Source organism: Ovis canadensis, chromosome 20, assembly GCF_042477335.2.
Source record: "Ovis canadensis isolate MfBH-ARS-UI-01 breed Bighorn chromosome 20, ARS-UI_OviCan_v2, whole genome shotgun sequence".
In the NCBI taxonomy this organism is placed as follows: domain Eukaryota; kingdom Metazoa; phylum Chordata; class Mammalia; order Artiodactyla; family Bovidae; genus Ovis; species Ovis canadensis.
Genome location: NC_091264.1, coordinates 39,499,401 through 39,526,717, shown reverse-complemented (window position 1 = coordinate 39,526,717; position 27,317 = coordinate 39,499,401). Strand labels below are relative to the sequence as shown.

The following is a 27,317-nucleotide window of genomic DNA, read 5'->3' as shown; positions in this document are numbered from 1 at the left end:
GGGACTGCACTGAAGTTCAGAATGCTGCCTACCCATCCATCCCCCTTCCCTCTCCTTTGTAGGCGTCAGAGCTGCGCCTCAGTCTGAAAGCTCTCCTTGCCTCCTCTGTTGCTTTTCAGTCACTCAGTCGTATCCAACTCCTTGTGGCCCCATGGACTGTAGCACATCAGGCTTCCCTGTCCTTCACTATCTCCTGGAATTTCCATCTCATGTCCACTGAGTTGGCGATGCCATCCAACCATCTCATCCTCTGTCATCCCCTTCTGTTCGTGCTCTCCATCTTTCCCAGTATCAGGGTCTTTTCCAATGAATCGGCTCTTTGTAACAGGTGGCCAAAGGATTGGCGCTTCAGCTTCAGCATCAGTCTTTCCAATGAATATTCAGGGTTGATTTCCTTTAGGAATGACTAGTTTAATCATTTATCCTTCACAGGAATTCTCCCCAATAAATCTCCTGCATGTCTAATTTTATCCTGGCATCTGTTCTCAGAAGATCCAAGCTAACATAGGTGAGAAATAAAAACTTTATTATATGATAGAGATTGTGGGGGCAGGTTATGTGACAGTAAGTTAGCTTACTCTAATGTAATCATTGAGGTTTGAGTATTTTAAAAGGTATTCGCTTTCCTCTTTGCAACTACCTTAGTTTAGGCCTCCTGAGCCAACTGTTCCTGTTACTGAGTAAGTCTTCTGTGCCTAGTCTTGGTAACTAACCCAGAATTCACATTCAAATCACCTTCACAGTGATCTTTTTACTATTAACCACCGCTTTCTTGTTTGTTGGCTTATTTGTTTTCTCTTTTTTGCTCTGCTTTGTTGTTTCATAATTATTAATTTATTGTTTACCTTATATTTTTACTTACATCTTTTTAGTTTTTTGTTTGTGTTTTTGTTTGTTTAACCACTGCTTTCAAAACACCTATACAACGCTCTGATACATGTTCTTCCAATTATCACAACAATCTCGCAAGGAAATTATTATTAGTTCTAATTTATATAAAGGGAACAAAGATTTAGAGAGGTTAAGTATCTTGCCTATTATATCTGTGGTAACTAACAGAACTGGGACTTGAACCCAAATCTATCTGTTACCAAAATTTGTCTTTTTCTTACCACCCAAGCAGGGCTTGGATTTAAATTTTTTTTTCCTAATACATTCACAGGCATTATCTATTTCCTTGAGTTAACCTCAATTCTGATGCAAATATGCTGGAAAGTAAAAGCAAATAGACCACAGGCTAATCTGGGAAGGGGCATTATATTCATAAAAGCATATTATAAATTATGCAAGTAAATAAAATATCCATTTAAGGATATTGATGCTCTAGGCATGCTTTCTTCATTATCGTTTTCTCTCCATTTTAAACTAAACATATAATCACTGAAAAAACTAAAAAGAAAGTGGGAAAACTATAAAATGATAAGCAATCACAATTTTGAATCTTAATTGGTATTGGAGGTTACATTGGGTGCTAAACTGAAACACTGATAAGCTGGGGTGTGAGGAGTGCACGCGATGCCCACGGCTCTGGTGATAACTCCATTCAAAAGAACATTTAAAAGCAAGCAGCTCAGAATGTTAAGTGTAAAGGTACAATCCAGTATCTATTTTAATGTATTAAAAGCAAGACATCTATGATTTCAACTCATCATCACTATTTTCAGGGTTTAAAAACATTTGCTGGAGAAGTGATCTCCACGCATGGACACGAGTACCGCAAGGCTTCGCTAAGCCACATGCAAAGCTAATGACATCATGCCCCGGTAAACAGCTTTCAGAGGCTCCACATCTCACTGGGCTTAAGGAGTAAATTCCTGAGACCAGCATTGCAGGCCCTCTGTGAACCTCACTTCACTTCTTGCGACAGTCTCTGTAGCCACGCTCCACTCCAACTCAAACAAGCTCTCCAGAGCACCGTGCTTCCTCCTGCCTCTGGGTCTTTGCAAATGCTGTCCCTCCTGGAAGAAATGTCTTAACTCTAAGAAATCCCCAAGATACAGTTCATGTGCCTCCTTGTCCAAAAAGCTCTCCTGGAAACCACTCTCAGCCGTATCCAATTCCCAGACTGTATTTGGTTCCCTCCCCACTGACCCCTCCCCATACCCCTTCCTGGCCTGCTCCTCCATCACCCTTGTCATAGCACACAATTATAAGTGTCTCTTTTAAATATCGATTCTACCCATTAACTGCTTTGATTCTTGAAACTGGACGTTGATTTTACCTAAAGGTATTACTCCAAAATAGAAAGTGCTTAGCAAACAAATGTTTGTTAAATGAATGAGTGACTAACAGAGGAAGGAAGGAAAGAATAAAAAAGCTGATTTCTCTGGTGCACAATTCATATATGCTTTAGGTAACTTGTAAGGACTTCATTTGAAATATCCAAAAAACAACAGATCTTGTATCTTGTGGTAGGTACCTAAGGTATTTTAGTTTAGTTATAATTTGTGGGCTTCAGAATTTTAGGAATGGAGAGTTCGGCTAAGAAAATAATTAAGAGGTTATTAACTGGGTTTATTCAGCAGTCCTGAACTCACTGAAATGTGAAAAACTGTGTATGTATATGCATGAGGAAATAATTCACATTTTCAGGTAAGACAAGAAAAACTTTAAACATAAAATTTTCTTTGCTCTTTAGTCTCTTCCCTCCCCTCTCCTATACATCATGCATCTACATTCTGCATTAAACAGTTCCCAATGACAGAAATACCTCTTCAGACATAAACATCAATTGCTCTTCTTTGAACACCAGCCCACATAATTCCTCAGAAGATAACATTCCTTTGTTCATTCTTAAGGGGTCACCATGATCCATCACTCACTGTTTATCTGCTCTGACATCTTTAGTAAAGTTTACTTATGACAACAACATATCATTTCTGTTAAAGATAATGACAGATATAAAACAGACTGGTCAGCAACCTGGGGAGAATCTGGCCCACAGTCAATGGAAGCTCTTCACTTTAAATACTTTGTTAAATACTTGTTTATAACCTTGTTAATGCTACCAGCTATCTTACTTGGATTCTGCCTATTGTACAAGATTGTTTCTTGCATGACCAAATGTGTGACTGAGCCCCCAGTAAAATGAATGATGATTAGGTGACTTGACATGATTGGCCAAATATACAGTCTATGAGATCAATGACTATAATAGTGTAACTAACTCTAGATTTGGGAAGAAACAACAAGAGGGAACCATTTCCTGGACCATAACAGAACGTAAGGCAGGGGATCTAGAGACTTCTGGCTACTGTTCACAGGCCCCGGTCCAGTAAATAGCACATTAAGTGGCCTATCAAAGAAGTCCTTGCCTGACCTGGCCATGATCACCGCTAGTGCCATGGGACAAAATGGTCACAAAATGCTTCCCAAACATTGGTTGAAATTAAGGCCAAAAGGGAAGGGACTACAAAAATAAAAAGTGTTGCCCACTATCATTTCTACAAGGATCAAGTCATTAGCCACTGCAGTCACTGACCTATATACACCCCAAAAGGAATTCATTCAAAGGATAAAGATCAAGAAGAGGCATTTTGCGCTATAGGAAAACAGACAGAACCAACCCTCAGGTTGTTAGATATTGTCACAAAAAAATTTTATGAATCCAGTTTCTTGCATCTTCCTACACTTAGAGGGGCACTAAAACCATTAAGATACCTATTCCTCAAAAATAGCAGTAACTCTACCAAGGTGTATGCGTGATTGCACGTACTCTCTTCTCCAAAATTATGTAACTGGCCTCCATCTTCACCTCTTTGGATTCATTCTCAGAGCTCTCTAAGAGACTTGTCTCCTAGTTATAATCTTCAAATTGGCTCTAATAAAATTTTTCATTTCTTTTTCAGGTTGACTATTGATGAGTTTTTTCATCAACATTATCTGTTTATGTATCATTTCTTCCTACTATCTGCTTTGATTCTTGAAGTTGGAGATTAATTTTATATAAACATTTTACTCCAAAATAGTAAGTACTTAGCAAACAAATCTTTGTTAAATGAATGAATAAGAAACAGAGGAAGGAAGGAAGGAATCAAAATGTTGGCTTCTCTGGTACATAATTTATATATACTTTATGAAATTTACAAAGATGTTTCATTGGCCAATCCACAAAAGAAAATAGAGTTTGTACCTTGTCTAGGGCATCTAGGCGTATTTAGCTAAAACTTGGCAGTTGCAATTTTATGAATTGAGAACTTGACAGAGAAAGTAATTAAGTGGTTATTAATTGGGACTTAGGCTTCCCTGGTAACTCAGTTGGTGAAGAATCCACCTGTAATGCAGGAAATCCCTGGGTTGGGAAGATCCCTTGGAGAAGGGAATAGCAACCCACTCCAGTATTCTTGCCTGAGAAATCCCATGGACAGAGGAGCCTGGCGGGCTACAGGCCATGGGATTGCAAGAGTTGGACACCATTGAAGTGACTGAGCACCAGCACAATTGGGGCTTATTCAGGTGTCCATGAACTCACTGAAATTATGTGAAAAATTGTGTTTGTGTGTATATGCACAGTACGCACCTCATATTCATGTGTTCTAATCAGGCAGGTTGACAAGCATTCTTTGAAAGGACGAGTGGAACAGCCAAGTCTATACCAGACAAAACATGGTGGAAACACTTTGATGGACAGTGAAACTAAGAAAGGGATAGGAAGTCCTAAGAATAATGAAATGACAGCTCTAAAGAAGTTGTTGATTCATATATTTTAATTATTATTGGGTTATTCTCTTATGGTGAAGTGTGTCATGTCAAATACAGAGTTAAAAAATACAACATATTTGCTGATTCAAAGGTTACAGGGTCTAAACTTACGCTCCCCTCCCTGGTTAATGAGTCTGCTTGCCTTTTGCGTGCTGTTGAGAGTAATGAGGACAGGAGAAGGGAGAAGTGCAGAGAAAGGCTTAATTGATTTGCATACATAGAACTTATTTGCATATATACTTGTGAAAGAAAGCACTAAGTCCACAGTAGAGGAAATGGTCTCTGGAGTTTGCCAGCAGTAGAACAGAGAGATCTGTTAACAGTGCCTTGGATGAACGAAACCTAGGATGAGCCGATGAAATGAAAATTCACATTTTAAGGCAAGAAAATTTTGAACAGAAACGTTTTCTCTGCCCTTTGGCCTCCTCCCTCCTGTCTACTGTCCATTGTGCCTCTGCATTCTGCATTAGCCAGACTACCCAGTGGCAATAATACCTGCTCAAACATAAATATCAATTGTTCTTCTAACACCAGCCATAACTCCTCACAAGATAACATTCTTTCGTCTGTCCTTAAGGGATCACCATGATTCACCGCTCACCTCATACCTGCAGAGATCTTTAGTGAACTCACAACAACATACCATTTCCCTTAAAGACGCTGATGAATGCAAAACAGACTGGTTAGACAACCCTGGGAGATATTGGGCCACACCCTACTGGAAACTCTTCACTTAAATATTTACTTATGACCTTATCAATAATATAGCTACTAGTTATATTACTATTATTCTGCCTATTATACAAGATTATTGTTTCCTGCATTACCAGATGTGTGACTGAGCCTCCAATAAAATTAATGATGATTGGTGTGGTGTTAGCCACTCAGTCGTGTCCAGCTCTTTGCAATCCCATGGACTGTAGCCCGCCAGGCTCCTCTGTCCATGGGATTCTCCAGGCAAGAATACTGGAGTGGACTGCCGTTTCCTTCTCCAGAGGATCTTTCTGACCCAGGGATCGAACTCAGGTCTCTTGTGTTACAGGCAGATTCTTTACCATTTGAGCTACACGGAAGACCCGATGGTTGGGCTACTGGAAAACACTGACCAAATATATACTTCTATGAGATCAGTGATTGTCATAGTGTAACTCTAGGAATGGGAAGAGATGAGATGAGGGAACCCCTTCCTAGAACTATAATGGAATGTAAGGCAGGTGATCCAGAGGCTTCCTAGTCCAGTAATAGTACATTGAGTGGTCCATCAACCAAATCCTCACCTGACCACCTGGAAGTAAGCATCCCTAATGCATGGACAAAATGGTCATGAAATGCCTCCCAAACACGGAAATTAAGAGGTACACCCCAAAAGGAATTCAGGATGAGGTATTTTGTGCTGCAGGAAAACTGAGAACTGGCTCTCAGGTTGTTAGATATTTTCAGGGAAAAAATTTTATGAATCCAGTTTCCTGCTCTTCCCTGACTTAGAGGAGCACTAAAACCATTAACTGAAATACCTATTCCTCAAACGGGCTTCCCTGTTGGCTCAGACAGAAAAGAATATGCCTGCGATGCAGGAGACCCAGGTTTGATCCCTGGGTGGGGAAGATCCCCTGGAGAAGGGAATGGCAACCCATGCCAGTTGCCTGGGAAATCCCATGGACAGAGGATCCTGTCGGGATACAGTCCATGGAGTTGCAAAAAGTCAGACGTGACTGAGCAACTGTCACTTTCATTCCTTGAAAATGGCAGTAACTCTACCAAGGTATATGCTTGATTGCACACTCCCCCTTCTCCAAAATCACATCTAGACTGGCCTCCCCCTTACCTCTTTGGAACAGTTCTCAGGATTCTCTGAGAGACTGTCTCCTAGTTGTAATCCTCAAATTATAATCCTCAAATTGGCTCAAATAAATGTTTCCCTTCCTTAGGTTGATTATGAATTAATTTTTTTTGGTGGACAGAGCTATTGAAATAGGACTTTTAGGAACTATAATTTTTTAAGGAAGTGTGGTAAAACGTCCTTGCATATTTTCATCAGACTTCAGGAAAGACATAAATCGGTTTTCAAGGTCTAGGGCATCAGACTGATGTTTCTTTTTTAGTGTGGGTGCCACTTCTGCTTCTGCAAGCAGAACTTCTCAGGCCTCCAAGTTTTTGTTCAGGTCACACAGGTTTGCCTGCTTGTCTGGCTATGGAGCAGCCTGGCATCCACACCCAACACACCCGTTTTGGGTCTGGGTTGGGTAGGTTGGGGACAGATGAGTCATGCCAGGCTAATTGACTCCCTATCACAGTTTCACTGACCAAGCCACTCTTGAGTTTCTATTTGTTTTGTGGGAGGTCTGGACCATTCTCCAGGTGGGGGAAACTTCCCCAGGACAAACCATGGAGTCTCTGGACAAAAGGATGTCATCATTTTTCTCTTGAGCATTTTTTTTTAATGACTTGATTTTTTCTTTAACAACTAAAAGACAATTATAGCAACTTCAAAACCATGGCAGTGGACATTGTGGTGTGCTGCCCAAATCGAGCTCGTTGTTTATGCCTCCTCCTCCAGCTGCTTGGAGAGGGAGGGTGGGTGACTGGCAGATCACACTGAAGTCCCCCCTCCCTCCAATCACCCTCTGCTGAAGTGAGCAGCTTCATCCAAATAGATGTCGTCTTCTGAGGGACAGCCCATATCCAAAGCCTGGCCAGTGTCTGGATTTGAGGACAGCTCTGTCAGGACCCTCACAGAATCTGCGGAGGCCTCTACAGTGACAGCCTCACAGTCAGACTTCTTTGTTCAATCTCGCCTCTTCACACCCCTACAGATGTTGCTACAAGGGCATCCTCCAATAAGCCTCCTGTATGCTGATCTCCACTGCAGAGTCTGCCTCTCAGGGAAACCTGGCTTGTGGTGGTTAGAGTGGGTGCAAGAAAGCAGATGCTAAAGCTGGGTCACCCACCAGCTGGCTAGAAATAAGGAGCCCATGGTGGGTGGCTGGCGAGCGTGGATAAAGCCAGGCGTGCAGCAATAGCAGGAGTGGTGATGTTTTCTGGGAGGGTATGCCTTTAGAAGGGCATGCTTTGGCCGAGGTGATGGAACCAGTATTTTAGAAGCAGGAGCAAGTTAATAATTATAAGGGTAATGGTATCAAACGGCTGTTGTAGGGGCAATGAAAGTTCTGGAGAAAGACAAGGAAAGGCTGAGCGTAATGAATGAACAATTAAAGGCTAAACAGAAAAGTCAGAGGGCCTCCTTGGCAGGGTACAGTGGAACGGGCGCATATCCCATAGTCGGAGGGTAGATGAAGCCGAAACTCAGGTTCAAGATTTAAGCATAAAAGTAATAGGCTCCAGAAAAAGTCGAATTCCCCTTGGCAAGTCTGCTACACCTAAATTCAAGCTATAATTGGGACAGCCTGAGGCCTGGAAACAAGGGACGTGGATCTTTGCAGTGCAATGAAAGTCCTCATTCTGGAGGTCTCTGCCTTGCAGGACAACACATGTCCCCAACAGGTTCTGCCACTTTTGCCTTACTGACACTAGACCCATCATAACCCATTATAGCCAATAACATAACCCATTAAGTCAAAACAAGTACCATCAGGGATACACTTGGGTCTGCTAAGGAGGAAAGAGACTGTTCCTTGAAGGAGCTGTGGATCCTGGCTGATTTGTACCAGCAGATCAATAGGAGGTCAATGGGAAGCAGAATATAAAGTTGTTAATTAATATGGGAGCATTCTTTTTTTCCCCTTGGCTGCCCTGCACAGTCTGTGGGATCTTAGTTCCCCAAACAGGGATTGAACCTGGGCCCTCGGCAGTGAAAGTGCAGAGGCCTAACCACTGGGCCATCAGGGAACTCCCCAGCCAATAGGACTGTTAGAACCCCTCAGAACATACCGCTCAGATGTCTCCTTGGCACTTGGAAAAGTGATGCCCACACTCAATGAGCAATAAATGCTGGAACTTCTTTTTTAGGCAGTGGGAAAAGGAACCAAATATCTCTAGAAGGGGATATACTTGAGTGGATTTATTAGATGAGGTGGGAAATTGAACCAGGTTTACCATGTGAGGGCCAAAAGGACATTTACCAAAGTAGCAAGGCAGGATATGGCAAGAGGGATATAAGATTCATTGAGAAATGCACTGGGGGCTCTCCTTTATGGTCCAGAGCTCATGGTGAGAGATGTCATTATAAAACTGAGCTCCTTGATGGGAATGATAACAGCCTGAAATGTAAGAGGTCATGAGAGTGACTTAACCATTAGAAACAAAGTACATTCAGCTGTTGCAGTGAGAGGCAAAGCTGGAGAGGCAGCAAGAAGGGTCTGACCTACAGAAAGCTGTTGTTGCTGTTGAGTCCCTCAGTCACGTCTGACTCTTGGCTACCTCCATGGGCTGCAGCACACCAGGCTTCCCGGTCTTTCACCTTCTCCTGGAGCTTGCCCAAACTCATGTCCATTGAGTCAGTGATGTTATCCAACCATCTAATCCTCTGTTGTCCCTTCTCCTCCTACCTTCAGTCTTTGCCAGCATCAGGGTCTTTTCCAGTGAGGCCATCAGGTGGCCAAAGTATGGCGCTTTAGCTTCAGCATCAGTCCTTCCAATGGATACTCAGGGTTGATTTCCTTTAGGATTGTCTTGTTTGATCTCCTTGCTGTCCAAGGAACTCCCAAGAGTCTTCTCCAACACCACAGTTCAGAAGCATCAATTCTTTGGCGCTCAGCCTTCTTTATGGTCCAACTCTCATATCCATACATGGTTACTGGAAAAACCATAGCTTTGACTATATGGACCTTTGCCCACACAGAAAGCTGTGGAGATGGTTAACGGAACAGATCATCCTTATGGGCAAGATAAATGGGTAACAACAAAAGAACTGTTCAACCTGTCCAATCAAAATAATCAAGGATGAATGATCAAGAGGCTAAGGGCAGCTTCCCCAGTGCAAACTCATGATCCCTCCCGCATGCAGTTTCTATATCTGAGTCAGTTTTCACTCCCAGAACTCTTAGCTAAACCACAGAAGATATCTCACATTAAGGAGACAGAATGACTCAGTCACTTGATATCAGCCAGCCTCTTTGTTGTGCCTCAGCTGTTGGCACAACAAAGTAGCTGCAGTTGGAGGGATGGAAGGCAGGTATCGGCTCAACAGCCCCAGCTCACACTCAGCAAGCCTGCTCTAGCTGCAGCTGCTACCAAAGACCAGCACTATGTCCCTGGTACAGCACCACCTCTTGAAGAAGACCCAGCTTAACTTCACTAAACTCCTACTCCAGAAGGGGCAATAATTCATCTTGATTGGAATCAACAAATAGTACATGGGATGGATTTGGCTGTTGGGGTTAGCAGGTATAAGCTATTATATAGAGAATGGATAAACAAAATCCTACTGGGTAGCACAGGGAACTATATCAAATATCCTGTGATAAACTATAATGGAAAAGAATATAAAAAAGAATGTATATATATATATATATATATGTATAGCTGAATCACTTTGCTGTACAGTAGAAATTAACACAACATTATAAATCAACTATACTTCAATAAAGGACAGAAATGGTATGGACCTAACAGAAGCAGAAGATATTAACAGGTGGCAAGAATACATAGAAGAACTGTACAAAGATCTTCACGACCAAGATAATCATGATGGTGTGATCACTCACCTGGAGCCAGACATCATGGAATGTGAAGTCAAGTGGGCCTTAGAAAGCATCACTACGAACAAAGCTAGAGGAAGTGATGGAATTCCAGTTGAGCTATTTCAAATCCTGAAAGATGATGCTGTGAAAGTGCTGCACTCAATATGCCAGCAAATTTGGAAAACTCAGCAGTGGCCACAGGACTGGAAAAGGTCCGTTTTCATTCCAATCCCAAAGAAAGGCAATGCCAAAGAATGCTCAAACTACTGCACAATTGCACTCATCTCACATGCTAGTAAAGTAACGCTCAAAATTCTCCAAGCCAGGCTTCAGCAATATGTGAATTTCCAGATGTTCAAGCTGGTTTTAGAAAAGGCAGAGGAACCAGAGATCAAATTGCCAACATCCGCTGGATCATTGAAAAAGCAAGAGAGTTCCAGAGAAACATCTATTTCTGCTTTATTGACTATGCCAAAGCCTTTGACTGTGTGAATCACAATAAACTGTGGAAAATTCTGAAAGAGATGGGAATATCAGACCACCTGACTTGCCTCTTGAGAAACTTATATGTGGGTCAGGAAGCAACAGTTAGAACTGGACATGGAACAACAGACTGGTTCCAAATAGGAAAAGGAGTATGTCAAGGCTGTATATTGTCAGCCTGCTTATTTAACTTATATGCAGAGTACATCATGAGAACGCTGGGCTGGAAGAAGCACAGCTGAAATCAAGATTGCCAGTAGAAATATCAATGACTTCAGATATGCAGATGACACCACCTTCAAGGCAGAAAGTGAAGAGGAACTAAAAAGCCTCTTGATGAAAGTGAAAGAGGAGAGTGAAAAAGTGGGCTTAAAGCTCAGCATTCAGAAAATGAAGATCATGGCATCTGGTCTCATCACTTCATGGGAAATAGATGGGGAAACAGTGGAAACAGTGTCAGACTTTATTTTTTTGGGCTCCAAAATCACTACAGATGGTGACTGCAGCCATGAAATTAAAAGACGCTCACTCCTTGGAAGGAAAGTTATGACCAACCTAGATAGCATATTGAAAAGCAGAGATATTACTTTGCCAACAAAGGTCCATCTAGTCAAGGCTATGGTTTTTCCAGTGGTCATATATGGATGTGAAAGTTGGACTGTGAAGAAAGCTGAATGCCAAAGAATTGATGCTTTTGAACTGTGGTGTTGGAGAAGACTCTTGAGAGTCCCTTGGACTGCAAGGAGATCCAACCAGTCCATTCTGAAGGAGATCAGTCCTGGGTTTTCTTTGGAAGGACTGATGCTAAAGCTGAAACTCCAGTACTTTGGCCACCTCATGTGAAGAGTTGACTCATTGCAGAAGACTGTGATGCTGGGAGGGATTGGGGGCAGGAGGAGAAGGGGACGACAGAGGATGAGATGGCTGGATGGCATCACTGACTCGATGGACAAGAGTTTGGGTGAACTCTGGTAGCTGGTGATGGACAGGGAGGCCTGGTATGCTGCAATTCATGGGGTCGCAAAGAGTTGGACATGACTGAGCGAGTGAACTGAAGTGAACTGATACTTCAATTTAAAAAGAAAATTTTTTTTAAAATCCATACATCCTACCTCTTGAGTTTGCCTTTCCTATTTATAGGACCTGTTGCCCTGAAACAAATAGACTGCTAGATATTTCTCCAGTAAAGATGTGTTGATTCAGATCATCAGAGAATTGCACTTTGGGGTCTGCATGGCAAGCTACATGCAAGTCCCAAAACAGCAAAGGAAGGAGACCCCTTTTATAGAGGGGAAAGGAAGTCAGGAGGACTGTAGTTTTTGTTTTTGTTTTTTTTTTCACAGAAGAGTCTGAGGCTTTTCATTAGCTGAGTCCTTGCTGGGAAAAAGGCCTCTGTCTTCCTCCTGTTGGGCTCTGGTATGGTAGCTGGGCATGAGAGCTCCCCCTTCTGGTCTCCCAACTCTACTTCATTGAGGTTCTTTAATAATTGGGGGGAGGGGGGCTTCCCTGGTGGCTCAGTTAATAAAGAATCTGCCAGCAATGCAGGAGATCTGGGTTTGATCCCTGGGTTAGGAAGATCCCCTGGAGGAGTCATGGCGACCCACTCCAGTATTCTTGCTTGGAGAGTCCCCATGAACAGAGGAGCCTGGTGTGCTGCGGTACAAGGGGTTGCAAAGAGTCGGGTACGACTGAGTGACTAAGCACACACACAATAATTTTTTACAGGCCTCAGCACCATTCTTCAAGGGCTTACAAAGTGTTTGATCTACTAAAAGGAGATCCTGCAAAAGATCACATTTGAGTAAGGGACATACTCTGTAGCAAACAAAGTGTGGTAGCGGGTACCTGACCATGGGGTCGTAGCCCTATTCTGAACTGCACCACACAGAACAATGTAATAGTTGTGATAGAACTGAGAGGCTGGCTGGGAGGAGGTACCTTAGAGTATATTCCCTAAACCCACCACCATTCTATGGTGTGGTGTTCCTGACAGATAGAATACATGCATCTGAACCAAGGCCCTGCCTCCCCACACATCCAGAGACCCACTGGGAGAATTCTTTTCTTCTGTTCCTGAAACTCTGGGCTCTGAGGACTTACAGATCTTGGCTCCCAGGAAGAGGATGTTCCACCAGGGTGCACAGCAGGAATCCCATTCAAGTTTTGTCTACTGCCCAATGCCTTCAGCTTCCTCTTACCAAGAAATGAGTAAACTTGGAAAGAAGTCACCTGCTCAAACAGGTAAAGGATCATCCTGAGGTAGGCCTGTTTTCTGTAACTGCAGAACAACCCAAATGAATTTTTTGGCCAACCCAATACAGTGGGGGCATGGGAGACTGTATTTGATCCCAGATAATCTGCTTGGTACTCCCTTGCAGCAGCCTTAGCCTGAGAAGGGTAAAGTGACCAGGAGCTCAGACTCCTAAGGCCTAAGAGTCCTGGCCATCCCGCTTAGGAAAGCCACCTAGACCAGCAAAAGTGCCCAGGGACACCAACGTGGACAATATTGATAGAAGGTGGAGATAAATGACTACTGAGTGGGTCTCAAGATCAGCTGCAGCGGTGCACTAACCTTTCTCTTAGAAGTTTCCCTTGAGGAAAGATGCCCACCAGCATGAAAAGAGCTGCCTCACCCAAAGCCACTGCAACTTCCCAGGAAAGTTCCTCCTGGAATTCCACTCCGCCTCAGTCCAACTCCCCCTCGGATGCTGATCCCAAGAGATTAAGAGGTAAAAAAACCTCTTACATTCAAATTTCCGTCTCTCTCTCTTTCATATATATATTTGTTATTGTTTGTTATCTTTGAGTACATGTACTTTGGTGTTTATTTTTTAACTAAACATTATGTCATAAAGTACTCTTTTCACATATTATTACAGATTACTTCTAATTACAATTTTAATGTCAGTATAACATTCCCTTCATTTGTGGTAGCATAATTTTTTTAAATTTTTTCAGCCACATCACATGGCATGTGGGATCTTAGTGCCCTGTCCAGGGACCAAATTTGTGCCCTCTGCAGGGGAAGTGCAGAATCTCTCTCTCTCTCTTTTTTTGTTGTTGCTATTAAAAGCTTTATTGTTTCCATTTGGTTCAAGGCTTGGGAGAGGGCTCCAGGGTGTTAAAAAGTTGCCTAGTGGCTGTAGAGAGGGGCTTCAGGCGAAGCCCTGACATTAGTGGGGCCCCTCAAAGCCCACTGGGCTCCAGAGGCTCCTAGTTGTGCTTGAGGGTGAGCCTTTTGAAGAGATATTCGCCCAGCCCAACCTAGGGACTAGCCAGCTTTCAAGGTTGATCAGGTGGTCACCCATCTTCTTGAAGAATTTCACCTCCTCATCTAGGAAGTCGTTCTCCAGGAAGTCACAGAAGTAGGGGTCTCCTCGGGCAGAACCCAGGCCACGTAGATCCAAAGGGGCCTGGTACAGGTTTCTCTCCAGGAGAAGGGCGGCTTCCATAGCATCCTGGGTTTTACCCCACTCATCTTAAGATGGTTTCTGCATGTTCAGGAAAAGGGCCCTGCCACCATGCTGGTTTTGCATTTTCAAGAGGCGATCGTGCTCCCCCTTGGCCAATTCGAGGAAAAAGTGGCCCCTACCCTCCAGAGCCACATCGTTGAGGTTGAAAGAGAAGCCCAGAGATGGGTAGGTGTAGGAGGCCAGCAGATGCATAGAGATGGTGGCCTGCATCTCAGTGAAATAATTCTGACAAATCTGGGAGCCCATGGTTGATTGGTAATAAGCTGTTTAGCTTAAAAAAACAAATGGTGTTGGCTGGACCCAGTGATCACAGACAGCTGAGGGGCTGATTCTGAAGGTTGCTACTGGGAAAAAGGTTGGAGGGTGGTTGGAAGCTGGAGCAAGGGGCGACCCTGGATCTGTTTGCTGGGACCTTGGAGTGAATGCACTGCTGAAAGTGTGGAATCTTAACCACTGGACTTCCAGGGAAGTCTCTGTAGCATAATTTTTTAAAACCATCTTGTATTGTTAGGCACTTAGATTTATTTATATTATATAGTGGACTGTAGACTACCAGACTTCTCCGTCCATGAGATTCTCCAGGCAAGAATACTGGAGTGGGTTACCATTTCCTTCTCCAGGGAATCTTCCTGACCCAGGGATCAAACCCGGTTCTCCCACATTGGAGGCAGACGCTTTAACTTCTGAGCCACAGGGAAGCTCCATTATATAGTATGCTGCTGCTAAGTCACTTCAGTCGTGTCCGACTCTGTGTGACCTCATAGACGGCAGCCCACCAGGCTCCCCCGTCCCTAGGATTCTCCAGGCAAGAACACTGGAGTGGGTTGCCATTTCCTTCTCCAATGCATGAAAGCGAAAAGTGAAAGGGAAGTCGCTCAGTCATGTCCGACCCTCAGCGACCCCATGGACTGCAGCCTTCCAGGCTCCTCCGTCCATGGGATTTTCCAGGCAGGAGTACTGGAGTGGGGTGCCATTGCCTTCTCCCCATTATATAGTATATCTTCCATAAAATCAGTATCTTCCTTCAGATGTTTGTCTTCTTCAATTGATTTAAATCCTGTGTATTCAAGTGATCCAGTGGGAGGGTATGAACCGTATCTTGGGGGCCTGTGGTATCTGTTAGAAAACTGCTTTCTCCAAAATGATAGCAATCTATCTTGCTGCATCAAGGAGGATCTCAGCATAATCCTCCCATCATTCAAAATGATCACTATAGACTTTGTTGGTAGTATCATTAATGTAAAACAGTACCTCATTATCATTTTACTTTGTTCTTGGTATCTTTTTGGAAAATCATAACTGAAGTTAAATTTATTGTTATTTGAATTTCCTCTTGTGTATGTATGTTCCTGGGATTATTGACATTTTTATAAATTGGAAGGCACACTCTCACCTCTGTCACCAAATTAGTGAATGGGTTTCTGATGAGTAAAATTCAAGTAGAAGCAAAGTCCTAATCTATTGCAAAGTACACTGGACTTGGAGTCAGTGGATGCTGCTTTGAGTTCTGAGTCAGTTATGACTTGTGTTATGTTGAGAATGTTTTAGACCATCAATAAAATGGAGAGACACCAAAGCAGGCCAGGCCCTATTTTGATTCTCCCCCTCCTACCCCGCCCAGCTTTTTTTGCAAAGAAGGTTGGAAATGACAGAAAACAAAAATAGGAATTATTCAGAAGTATTTCAGTCCCTTGTTTTGCTCTACAAAATGCTGTATCAAGCAATATTCAGGGGACTTGCCTGGTGGTCCAGTGGTTAAGATTCCATGCTCCCAATGCAGGGGGCGTGCGTTCAGTCCTTGGTCAGGGAACTAAGATCCTACATGCCCCACAGGGCAGGCAAAAAAAAAAAAGTAACACCCAGAAGTACCTACCTTATTCTGCCCTCCACCTGAAGGTGGAATCCTCAATTGTCTACATAGTTCAGGGCACTGGGACTGGCCAGCACAGTAATATCAGTTTAAGCAGATGGTGTTTGATGATAGAGGGGTTGGTGGGCATCTGAAGTGGAAATTTTGTTGGCAAAACAGAGAACCAGGCCAAGATGGGAAGGAGCTGTCACCTAAAAACATTATTTTATGTTTCATGGTCTCAAACATTTAAGACAACTAAGGCTGTTTGACAAACTGACATTAATGCCAATTGACATTAACAGACACTTTGCAAATGACAGTTATTTTAGTCTATTTAGGATTATATTATTAGTTTTTCTTTAATTTTTCAACCAACATTATTAAAGCACTAAGCTAAGTGCTAGAAATATAAAAAGGAATAAAACAGTTCCAGCCCTCAAGGAAGATCATAACTTAACAATGGAGACCACCACTTAAAAGATTATAACTACAGGTAATTCCCTGGCAGTCCAATTGTTAGGACTCAGCACTTTCACTGCAGCAGTCCTGGGTTCAATCCCTGGTCAGGGAACTAAGATCCCACAAGCTGAGCAATGTGGCTAAAAAAAGAGTAACTACAATAAGGCTTCCCAGGTGGCACAGTGGTAAAGAATCCACCTGCCAATGCAGGAGACGTAAGAGACACAGGTTCGATTTCTGGGTGGGGAAGATCCTCTGGAGTAGGAAATGGCAACCCACTCCAGTATTCTTGCTGAAAAATTCCACGGATAGAGGAGCCTGGGAGACTACAGTCCATGGGGTTGCAGAGAGTTGGACATGACTGAGTGACTGAGCACACACACGCTACAAGACAGTGTAATAACCACATCCATCAAAATATACTTGATGACTTTCTTCTCTTGTTTTGAGTTATATGTGTTAGACTTCTAGTGTTCTAAAATATCTTGTACTTTTAAATGCTAATCAAAGAAATTTGAGGCTGAAAACTTGGAAAAGAGGCCAAGATATCATGATCCGAAAGGGTGGGAGATAAATAGAGGCCCCTAAGATAGTGGTCATTTGGTATTAATAATTTCATTCCAGTTGATCCTTGAACAGTGTGGGTACCTACCCTCCTGCAGTCAAAAAGCTGCATATAATTTATAGCTGACTCTCTACATTCATGTATTTAATCAACGTTGGATTGTGTAGGACTGTAGCATTTACTATTGAGAAAAAAAATCCATGTATACATGGATGCACACATGTTGTTCAAAAGTCAACTGTGTTCTGTGATGTTCCAGTAAAAACACAGAGACTTGCCAGTGAGCCATGCTAAAACTTACACTCCAAGGGCACTGCCATGGGACTAACAGGTAAGAGAGAGAGGTGTGAAAAGAATTGGAGGGCACTGAGAGACTGCAGTCCTTGTTAGTAAAAATGCTAAGAAGGAAAGAAAAGCTGGGGTCCCACAAGAAAGGAGCAAAGCAAGGCATGGTGGTTCCATCACAGACTGGATTCTAATTCCAGGCTCTCTCTTTCTCTATTTATGTGTTTGTCCTTGAAGAAGTTGCACAACCTTTCAGATCTTCAGTTTCCTCATTTGTAAAACAGAGATGTAGCAGAGCCCTCTGCACAGAATTCTCATGAGGATAAAAGGATAGAAAGCATCTAAGTGCTTGGCCCAATCCCAGGCACATAGTGTCTGCTCAATAAGAGCTGGGATTTTGTGTTACCATTATTTTTCTCTCTTATCTTACAAGTAGCAAGATGGTGTAACAGGGAACATTGGTGGGGCATTTCCTCTTTCACTGCAGCAAATAACAGTGAAACCACACTTTCAGGTCATATTGATAGTCCTCGAAGATGTCCTGAGAAAATGCCGTTAGACCCCAACGGTGTCCCGGACTCAGGTGTCCAAAGACCAACTATTACTATTTCTCACCCTATCTCTCTAACCTGCAGCCAGCAGAAGTGAAGGCATCTTGGTGACTTACAGCAACCATCTGCAGAGGGGACAAAGGTGCTTTCTGTTCTGGTGGGAGGAAGAAATAATGAGCTGTTTTGTATTGCAACCCTCACAGTCAGAATGTCAGGACTGGCTGCTTGCCCTGAGCCTGAACGACGGCCAATAACCCATTTTAATGGATTTAATCCATTAAATTTAATCCCTCTCAAATTCTTAAAAGTGGCTTCAAAATGATTGTGAGAGTTTTGGGGGCAACTTTTGAGTTTTAAATATGCACAAATAAATTAGGTGGCTATTTAACATTGGGCTTGTTAGTCTGTATTTGCAATATAACTGATAGGATATATGCATTATTTACAGTGCCTTGTGGACTCAATTTTGTAAGATTTATGAGATGGTGGATGTGTTTGTACTTGAGTTAAATTAAAAATAGTGGTCGTCATCTATCATGTAAACTTAATTTAAACCTCAAGGCCACACTTTCCCATTTTTATAGCCAAGGGTGTCTTTATCCTTCAAGATCATACTTGGGTCACCAAATTGCATCCTGGCTTAACCAGTACATTTTCAATAGGTATCCACAGGAATCTAAACATCATCATGGATGTCTGTTCTGCAATGTGGTTTTTATACTCTGGAAAATTCTATGACCTTTCCAATATTAAAAAGAAAAAAATCCTGTTTGTGCTTAAATTAGCCAGAATTGACTTCTGTTGCTTACTGCAGAGAATCCTGACTGATAATATACATTTAATTGATCATTTTTCAGGTAAAATGTGAAGAGTGTTAATTAAACATTACTAACCCTAAATAGAGTATTAAAGTGTTAAGTAGTGAGAGTGTTAGTCACTCAGTCATGTGTGACTTTTGGGACCCCCATGGACTGTAGCCCACCAGGCTCCTCTGTCCATGGAATTCTCCAGGCAAGAATACCAGAATGGGTTGCCATTTCCTTCTCTAGGGGGGTCTTCCCAACCCAGAGATCGAACCTGGGTCTCCCACATTGCAGGCAGATTCTTTACCATCTGAGCCATGAGGGAGGCCCCAAAATATTAAGTAGGTAGTCCAATTATCTTTCTTGCAAATAATTACCACAGAAATTACTGCACATTTAAAAATGAAATTAGGCCACTCTTCATTGTTCTTTTTCTATTTTCTTTCAAAGAAATCTATCGTTACAACCCAACTTCAGTGAACAATGGGAAGGGCAGGAGGCTGGGAGCTGAGAGATGGACAGGCTGAAATGCAAGCCTTTGAATGAGGTCAGGTTTGGAAAAGGAAGGTAAGAATGCAGCAATTGTCTGAGTCTGTTCGGACTGTTTCAGAACAAAGTATACAGACTGAGACTTAACAGACTGAGAATTAATCAACAGACATTTATTTCTCACAATCTAAAGACTAGGAACTCCAAGATCAAGGTGTTAGCAAAGGTGGGCTTCATTCTGAGGCAGGCTTCCTTTCTTGATTTTTGACTTGTAGGTGACCACCATCTTGCTGAGTGCTCACAGAACCTTTTCTTTGTGTGCGTGGGATGGGGGCAAGGATGAGGGAGGTGGGGAGGGCTCTTTTGTGCCTTTCCTTTTTCTTACAATGATTTTTAAAAATGTTTATTTTATTTATTTGGCTGAATTGAGTCTTGGTTGTAGCACTTCTGATCTTTGTTGTGGCATCCAGAATCTTTAGTTGCAGTATGTGGGATCAAATTCTCTGACCCAGGTTCCTTGCATTGGGAGTTTGGAATCTTAGCCGCTGGACCACCAGGGAAGTCTTCTTATAAGGGTGCTAATCTTACTGTGAAGGGCCTCACTCTCATGACTTCATCTAAACCTAAATACCTCCTGAAGGCCCATCCTCAAATACTATCATATTGGAGGTTAAAGCTTCAACATACAAATTTTGGGACGGCATCATTCAGTCCATAGCAAAAGTTATACAGAAAAGGGGGACAAGACTTGAAAAAAATAAACACTTTTTTTTAAAGTAGTGAAATAGTGTAGAAAAGAGAAAGGACTTCAGATTCAGACAGAATTGGGCTGAATCCCATTTACTAACTGTGTGACCTTGGACAAGTTACTTAACATCTCTAAGCCTCAGTTTTCACAGCTGTAAAATGAAGATAAATGGGCATTCATTACAGAAATGTAGTAAGAATTAATGAGATAGAGGTTTAAAGTACCTGGACCAAAGAAAAGGGCTTTTCCAAGTTTTGACAGAGCATAGCAGGGACAGGTATGTTGCTTATGTGCAGAAGTTGTGATGGTAATGGGTGATGGAGTTTAATGCTGAAATCTGCTGTTCCATGAACACTGGTCTCATTAAGTGGGAGGGAGGACGGGACAACTTCTCCAGGACCTTCCAATTCTGAAATCCCATGAATTCACATGTATTCACACATTGATGAGGAAGCAGATATATTCATCTCATCTGTTTTGTTGTTACTATCGATTTGTGCTCAGTTCAGTTCAGTTTAGTTGCTCAGTCGTGTCCAACTCTTTGCGACCCCATGAATCACAGCATGCCAGTCCTCCCTGTCCATCACCAACTCCCGGAGTTCACTCAGACTCACGTCCATCGAGTCCATGATGCCATCCAGCCATATCATCCTCGGTCGTCCCCTTCTCCTCCTGCCCCCAATCCCTCCCAACATCAGAGTCTTTTCCAATGAGTCAACTCTTCGAATGAGGTGGCCAAAGTACTGCAGTTTCAGCTTTAGCATCATTCCTTCCAAAGAACACCCAGGGCTGATCTCCTTCAGAATGGACTGGTTGGATCTCCTTGCAGTCCAAGGGACTCTCTAGAGTCTTCTCCAACACCACAGTTCCAAAGCATCAATTCTTCGGCACTCAGCCTTCTTCACAGTCCAACTCTCACATCCATACATGACCACTGGAAAAACCATAGCCTTGACTAGATGGACCTTTGTTGGCAAAGTAATGTCTCTGCTTTTGAATATGCTATCTAGGTTGGTCATAACTTTTCTTCCAAGGAGTAAGCGTCTTTTAATTTCATGGCTCAGCACTCTTACAAATACCATCTCATTTATTTTTCACTATTATCTTACCACCTAACAATAATGGTAGCTATACTAGTCCTATTGGTTCTATTTTGCAGATGGGCAAACTGAAGCTCAGAGAATTGGATCAATTAGCCCAAGATCATATTTCTAGAAAATCATGGGATGTGGATTTGCATTCAGGACCTCCTGGCTCCCACCTCAGAACACCTTACCTGCTCTAACTTTCATGATGTTGGATACACATCATACAAATATCAGTATGAAGATACCAAAGCACAAAATGTGTGTGGTACTATAAGGGAAGGCATGCTTGCCTTTAAATGAGCTGTGTCTCCAAGCCTGGACCAATTCCAGCTGGGATACCAATAGAATTTATATATGAGAAGGTCATTGGCAGGTTTCCAGGGACTATGGAGCCAGGGAGGGGTGCCAGAGGACTGTCGATCGGCACACACTGTTCCAACTTGGGAAAGGGGGAAGAAAGTTGATTCTTCCAATGGTAGGAGCCAGTCCTGGGCAAAGTTCTTGAAGGGCATTTCGTGAACATCAAAAAGGGGAAGGAAATCATTAGTAGGTGCCAGCATGTTTTCCCTGCAGCTGCTGCTAAGTCGCTTCAGTCGTGTCCGACTCTGTGCGACCCCATAGACGGCAGCCCATCAGGCTCCTCCGTCCCTGGGATTTTCCAGGCAAGAACACTGGAGTGGGTTGCCATTTCCTTCTCCAATGCATGAAAGTGAAAAGTGAAAGTGAAGTCGTTCAGTCGTTTCCAACTCTTTGCAACCCCATGGTTTGCAGCCCACCAGGCTCCTCCATCCCTGGGATTCTCCAGGCAAGAGTACTGGAGTGGGGTGCCATTGCCTTCTCCCTGAGAAGACATTATTCCAGATGAATCTCATTGGGATTTTTTTATAGGGCAAAAGACTTGTATGTTTTTTATTTAGACACTGTCTTTTGCTTATTATAATGAGCATTTATGGATTCAAAGCAAGTTGGAATTTTTTTCAAATTAATAAAGAATTTAAAATTTCCTTGTTTTCAGGAAAAAATGTAAATTTTTTGGTTGTTTACTTAAAATAATTGAGATACTTGTAGATTTACATGCCATTGTAAGAAATAAAACAGAGAGCTCTTCTGTACACTATCCAGTTTATCCCAGTAGTTATAGTTTGCAAAACTACAGTACTATTTTACAATCAAATTAAAGATATAACCTGCTGATCTTATTCTGATTCTCCAGTTTTACTTGTACTCATCTGTATGTGTATATTAAATTCTATACAATTTCATCACCTATGAAATATTGCTCATCTACCATTGTAGTCTACCACACCACCTTACCTGCCTCCTGAGAAAAGTGTATGCAGATCAAGAAGCAACAGTCAGAACTGGACAGGGAACAACAGACTAGTTTCAAATCAGGAAAGGAGTATGTCAAGGCTGTATATTGTCACCCTGCTGATTTAATTTATATGCCGAAGACATCATGTGAAATGCCAGGTTGGATGAAGCACAAGCTGGAATCAAGATTGCTGGGAGAAATATCAATAATATGCAGATGACACCACCCTTATGGCAGAAAGCAAAGAGGAACTAAAGAGCCTCTTGATGAAAATGAAAGAGGAGAGTGAAAGAGTTGGCTTAAAACTCAACATTCAGAAAACTAAGATCATGGCATCCAGTCCCATCAATTCATGGCAAATAGACAGGGAAACAATGGAAACAGTGAGAAACTTTATTCCTAGGCTCCAAAATCACTGCAGATGGTGACTGCAGCCATGAAATTAAAAGACTCTTGCTCCTTGGAAGAAAAGCTATGCCCAACCTAGAAAGCTTATTAAAAAGCAGAGACATTACTTTGCCAACAAAGGTCTGTCTAGTCAAAGCTACGGTTTTTCCAGTAGTCACGTATGGATGTGAGAGCTGGACCATAAAGCAAGCTGAGCACCGAATAATTAATGCTTTTGAACCATGGTGTTGGAGAAGACTCTTGAGAGTCCCCTGGACTGCAAGGACATCAAACCAGTCAATCCTAAAGGAAATCAGTCCTGAATAGTCATTGGAAGGACTGATGCTGAAGTTGAAGCTCCAATACTTTGGCCACCTGATGCAAAGAACTGATTCACTGGAAAAGACCCTGATGCTGGGAAAGATTGAAGGCAGGAGGAAAAGGGGACAATAGAAGATGAGATGGTTTGATGGCATCACTGATTGGATGTACACAAGTTTGAGCAAGTTCTGGGAGTTGATGATGGACAGGGAAGCCTGGTGTGCTGCAGTACATGGGGTCACAAAGAGTTGGACACAACTGAGCGACTGAACTGAAGTGAACTGAATCATACACAAGGAACAGTGAAGTTAGTTTCCTGATTTGAAACCATCCTGTTATTCCATGTCCAGTTCTAACTGCTTCTTGACCTGCATACAGATTTCTCAGGAGGCAGGTCAGGTGGTCTGGTATTCCCATCTCTTGAAGAATTTTCCACAGTTTGTTGTGATCCAGACAGTCAAAGGCTTTAGCATAGTCAATGAAGCAGATGTTTTCCTGGAATTCTCTTGCTTTTTCTATGATCCAATGGATGTTGGCGATTTGATATCTGGTTCCTCTGCCTTTTCTAAATCTAGCTTGAACATCTGGAAGTTCTCAGTCCACATACTGGGAAGCTTGGACAATATTGAACATTACTTTGCTATTGTGTGAGATGAGTGAAATTGTGCAGTAGTTTGAACATTCTTTGAAATTGCCTTTTTTTGGGATTAGAATAAAAACTGACCTTCTCCAGTCTTGTGGCCATTACAAAGTTTTCCAAATTTGCTGGCATATTGAGTGCAGCACTTTCACAACATTGTCTTTTAGGATTTGAAATAGGTCAGCTGGAATTCTATCACTTCCACTAGCTTGGTTCATAGTGATGCTTCCCAAAGTCCACTTGACTTTGTCTGGCTCTGGGTGAGTGATCACACCATCATGGCTATCTGGGTCATGAAGATCTTTTTTGTATAGTTCTTCTGTATATTCTTGCCACCTCTTCTTAGTATCTTTTGCTTCTGTTAGGTCCATACCGTCCCTGCCCTTTATTGTGCCCATCTTTGTATGAAATGTTACCTTGGCATCTCTAATTTTCTTGAAGAAATCTCTAGTCTTTTCCATTCTACTCTCTTCCTCTATTTCTTTGCATTGATCACTTAGGAACACAGTCTTATCCTTGCTATTCTTTGGAACTCTGAATTTACATGGGTATATCTTTCCTTTTCTCCTTTGCTTTTCACCTCTCTTCTTTTCATAGCTATTTGTAAGGCTCCTCAGACAACCATTTTGCCCTTTTGCATTTCTCTTTCTTGGGGATGGTTTTGATCATGGCCTTCTGTACAATGTTACAGACCTCCATCCACAGTTCTTCACACACTCTGTCTATCAGATCTAATCCCTTAAAACTATCTGTCACTTCCACTGTATAATCATAAGGGATTTGATTTAGGTCATACCTGAATGGTCTAGTAGTTTTTTCCATTTTCTTCCATTTAAGTCTGAATTTTGCAATAAAGAGATCATGATCTGAGCCACAGTCAGCTCCCAGTCTAGTTTTTGCTGACTGTATAGAGCTTCTCCATCTTTGGCTATAAAGAATATAATCAATCTGATTCTGGTATTGACTATCTATGATGTCCATATGTAGAGTAGTCATCTCTCACGTTGTTGGAAGAGGGTGTTTGCTATGATCAGTGCATTCTCTTGGGCACCTACCGACCTGGGGAGTTAGGGTTAGCATCTTTTGTGTATGGTAAATATTCAGTAAAGAGAACTGTTATTATTTTCAACAAACTATTAAGTCATGGGACTAGATGAGGGAAAGAATGAAGCACAGGATACCAATGTTAGTAATAACCATATCCTTTCATAGGTCTTCTAATAGTCTTTTATCAACTCCTTTTTATTTATGTTGATGAAGTAAATTTTGTTTAACTGTCATCTATGACCATATTCATTTTGTTTTCCCTTCAGTTTCCTTTGGTTTTATATCAATTGATGGCTTTAACTTGACTTCCTAAAATATTTTCTCAAGACTTGGGAGAGGCAGGGCAAGGCTCCAAAGAGTTCCTGGGAGGTATGAGAGTAAGCTAAGTGCAGAAGATGAGAGTCAGCCTTCTGGGGAGGAGAGCTCCCAGGGGGCAGAGAGCTAGGGCAGGGGCCCACACTCAAATTCCCACAGGGACTGGACAGGAAGCAACATGTGCATCTGGGGTGGTAAAGACAGCATCTAATGTATCTAATAACTGTCTTCTGCTAAAATGTGAGGAAATAAAGGTCCAGGGTTGATGGAAAGAATGAATCTTTTTTTCCCCCAAAGCTGGAAATCCAGATTTGATAACAAGTCTCCTAGTATTTTAGTATTAGCAATTAACTTTTAAAAATTAAAAGAACATAAGACCACAGACAGGTCTGACACAGGAGGGAAGGGGGCAGGGCACAACACAGCCATTGAGGATATGACATAAACTGGTTAGAACCAAATAGACTGATTAGGCCCAAGATGGTAGACTTTGAGCTTCAGTATACACTCATTGTAATTCATCAGCATACGCTAACTGACACGCCCACAGGTGCCATGACAGTTCTGAGGCTGACCATAAGAGGTCCCAAGTGGGTGGTGGCCCAATTTCTAGAAATCTCCACCTCTTTACCCCAAGATAGTTGGAATAATCCTCCCACTGTTTAGCCTGTGAAATTATCCAGCTCATAAAAGCTAACTACCTCATATTTTGGGGACCATTCTAACTTTCTAAGACAGACCTCATTCTGCCTATGGACTGTGTATCTATGCTTTCACTTTTCTATGGCTCTGCTCTTGAATTCTTTCCTACCCAAAGCTAAAGACCCTCACGTGCTAGCCTATTTCATAACTCTCCTGAGACCTGGGACATGACCATCCTCTAGAGCCCCATTTTCCTGCAACCGCTTTACAAAGGCTATTAATAAATCTACTTCTTACCTATCACTTTGCTGAGTTCTTTCTGGCCCAGACAAAAAGAACCTGGGCTTCATTAAGTCCTAAGACAGACTGTGTGGTTTCAGTTAGAAGACTGTGGGTTTGAGTTACGTCTGAATTGTGCAGTTTCAGGTTGAGCCCACTGGACCAAGAGCCTGGCCTCAGAATGTTCAATGTTTCAGGTGCAAACAGCCCCCCAGTCATCTACATGGGACTCTGGAAGCTACACAGCTGGTTGTAGATGCACGCTGACAAAGCCTGAGCAATTTCACTGTCAAGGGTGGTATTTAAGTGTAAATTTCTCTAGGTTCCTTAGCGGCCAACGTCTTACACCAAGAACTATCACTTCTGAATTTTGTTTTGTAGTTGCTCAGGAAAACCTTTACTGCAAACAGAGGAAGTGGGAAGCCAGAAAGTGTAGGTTTTGTTTTGTTTGGGGTTGTTTGTTCTTTCACTGGAGTACTTTTTTCTTTCTTCTTTCCCTTTTCTCTCTCTTTTTCATTCTAGCTCTCCCTTGGTGAGCGCCAAGTTCCCAAACTGCAGAATCCAACTCAGACGGTCCTGGACGGGGACACCCTCGCTCTGGGCCTGTCTCTGAGGACCTACTTTCCTTTGCTCTCAGCCAAGAATCTGACTGGAATAAGGCCAGTAAACTCCCTCACTTCAAGAGTGAATAGCAGTCAGGTCAGCGGCCCAGGGATTCCTTCTCCCCACCCCGCCCCGAGGTCTGAGAAGGTACTCAAGGTCGCCTGTTTCCTCCTGAGGAAGGTTTTGCAGTACTTTAACTCTTTAACATCACAGTCGGCTTCCCATCCCTGGAACTGCAGGCCCTCAGTGGGTGGCAGCGAGACCCTCGGATGGCCTGGGGAGGGAGAGAGGACCCCTCCTACTGACGGAGGGCAAATGCGGCAAAAGAAGACTGGCGACTTTAGATAAATGGCGGAAGGGGATTCCACTGACCCTTTTTTAAACTTTCTCATAAACTGGAAATTTTTTTTTTTTAAGTACTTTTAAAAAGTGACTAAGTTCTGTCTGGAGGAAGCCAGGAGGAGGAAAGGAAGAATGTAAAGTGGAAGAGCAGAGGGTCTGAGAGGGGGTCGGAGACTACGTTGGGGGCAGGAGGAGCGAGGGGCGGAGCCGAGGGCGGGGCGAGAGAGGGGGCGGGGCGGTGGGCCGTCGGGACTGCAAGGTGGGTGCTGGCTGCGAATGCACAGTTCGTG

The 27,317-nt window shown here is 42.7% G+C and overlaps 1 non-coding gene across 1 annotated transcript; it reads right to left on the bottom strand.

Annotated features, from left to right (window-relative positions):
• Positions 1-8,474: 8,474 nt before the first annotated feature.
• TRNAE-UUC (transfer RNA glutamic acid (anticodon UUC)) lies at positions 8,475-8,547 on the bottom strand. The gene has a single exon. It is a non-coding gene; the product is annotated as a tRNA-Glu (tRNA).
• Positions 8,548-27,317: the final 18,770 nt, after the last annotated feature.